The sequence below is a fragment of the Bison bison genome, unplaced genomic scaffold (genome assembly GCF_000754665.1).
Source record: "Bison bison bison isolate TAMUID 2011002044 unplaced genomic scaffold, Bison_UMD1.0 scf7180017864525, whole genome shotgun sequence".
In the NCBI taxonomy this organism is placed as follows: domain Eukaryota; kingdom Metazoa; phylum Chordata; class Mammalia; order Artiodactyla; family Bovidae; genus Bison; species Bison bison.
In genome coordinates, this window is record NW_011495076.1 from 13,584,673 (window position 1) to 13,587,262 (window position 2,590).

Here is a 2,590-nt window from a genome sequence, read left to right on the forward strand (position 1 = left end):
AGCGTTCATATTATTTTCTCTTTAAGACAGACAGAGAACCTAGGAGTATCTGTGAGGGGAGATATTTAGGAGAGGAAAATGGAAAGGCTAGATAATACTGAACCATTCACCTGATGATTATGCAGAGAAAATGCCTGGGAATAGAGCATCTTTATTATCCAGGAGTATGAAGACTGAGAAATGATGGAATGAAAACTCAGACTTCTTGAACCTCAAGCTGGTATCCAATTTATCTTTTGGAAAAAACTGATATCTCTCTTACATAATCAACGAGGGCATGGTTTACCTAATGAAAATGTAGGGGGAAAAGTGATTGTTTTAGGTGTTGGTGGTTTAGTCACTAAGTTGTGTCCAACTCTTGAGACCCCTTGCACTGTAGCTTGCCAGGCTCCTCTGTCCACAGCAAGAATTCTCCAGGCAAGAATATTGGAGTGGGTTGCCATTTCCTTCTCCAGGGGATCTTCCAGACCCAGGAATTGAACCCAGGTCTCCTGCGTTATTGCAGGTAGATTCTTTACCGACTGAGCTACGAGAGAGCCACATTGTTGTATTCTACTTATACCCTCTGTTGAAGTTCAGCCCACAGCCAGAACTGTCTTCAACAAGTAAAGCCAAAGCTTCTTTCTACCCCCACTCCCTACCATTAACAAGGCCAAGTGCCAAACTAGAATGAAACTTATCAGATCATAGTTTTCTCAATAATTAAAATTAAAGAACACTTTGGGTGAACAATCAAAGAATGGTATATATTTCAATTGAAAAGTTATATCTCCAAGGATTGTGGCTGCCTTATTGGGCAGGTTTAAGGAAGAAAAATTGATATTGAAATACAGAAATATCAGCTCATGTGTATACGGCCTCTTGTGCATTGGTTCGTCCAAATCTGTACTAGTGTCTGAGCTTCTAGAACAGTGTTTCTCAAACTGTGGTCCACGTACCACCTGCATCAGAAGTACCTGAATTGGAATAACAGTGCATGTTCTGGGTGGCACTCAACAGAGTGAATCAGAATCACGGAACGAAGGCTGAAAATGTGCATTTTTTGATAGACTCCTAGTGATTCTTCTTCAAGTTGATTTGTAAGTCTTGCTGCACTAGCACAGAAATGCCTACTAGAATAGTGTTCATGGTCTTATCCCCAACCCTGAAGCCCCATCTGTCTTGTTGCATCCTGGATGCTGCTGCTCTCCAGGTCATCACATTTCTCTATCAGAATCTCGGAATTAAAAAAAAAAAAAAAAACAGTCTCGCACCACAAGTCAAATCTTCAGATTCTTCTTAGTTCAATGACTGCAGACAGCAAGGAATTGGATAATAAATGCACTGGCTTTAGCTTGCTCTACTGTATCAGCAACCACATACTGTAACTATTTGCAGCTTTAGGAAAGCCTGAAGCATAAACATATTTTCGTTTATACTTTTCCAATGGTGCTAAGACTTTGTTTTGCCCTTTTGATTCCTTGATCCACTTTAATTTGAATTTTTGTGTATGGGTGTAAGGTAGCAATCTTAATGTGGAGATCCAATTTCTCCCCCAATTACTGACTAAAGCATTATTATATCACTGTTTTTCTTTGCACTTTGTGATAACTACTTTTCCATGTACTCACAGAAACCCTTATGATCTCTCCCTCAGTTTCCATTCTCTGTCTCTGTTTATTCGGGTCATTTTCTCTAAGGACACAGCTATAGGTAGAGACACTGTATGTACGAAAAACAAAGACACATGTAGGATAAGCAGTATGCTATACACAACCCAGGGGTGATTGAAGAAATCAGAGGAAATAAACAATCCTTGAAGACAATGAAAACGGGAAAACAGCATACAAAAAAAATCTGTGGTATACAGCAAAAGCTGTTCTAAGAGAGAAGTTTATAGTGATACAAGCCTACCTCAAGATACAAGAAAAACCTCAAACAAACAGCCTAATCTTACACCTAAAAGAACTAGGAAAAAGAACAAATAAAACCAAAGGTAAATGAAAGAGAATAAAAATCAGAGTAAAATAAAATAGAGATTAAAAACATCATAGAAAAGATCAATACACCAAGAGCTGGTTATTTGAAAAGACAAACAAATTGGTAAACCTTTAGCCAAACTCATCAGGAAAAAAAAAGAGAGAGAGAGAAAGAGAGAACTCAAAGATACAAAATTAGACATGAAATTAGAAGAAGTTAACAGCTGATACCACCAAAATAGAAATAGCAATAACTCATTACTACAAATAATTACTCAATACATGGCAAGAAAATAGACTGCCTAGAAGAAATGGATACATTCCTAGAAATGTTCTAAAAAGTACAAGTTCTCCAGCAAGAATATAAAAACAGGGGGGAAAAGTCTCTTCAGCAAGTGGTGCTGGGAAAGTTGGACAGATGCACATAAATCAATGAAGTTAGAACACACTCTCCACACCCTCTCCAGCATTTATTATTTGTAGACTTTTGGATCGCAGCCATTCTGACTGGTGTGAAATGGTATCTCATAGTGGTTTTGATTTGCATTTCTCTGATAATGAGTGATGTTGAGCATCTTTTCATTGTGTTTGTTAGCCATCTGTATGTCTTCTTTGGAGAAATGTCTATTTAG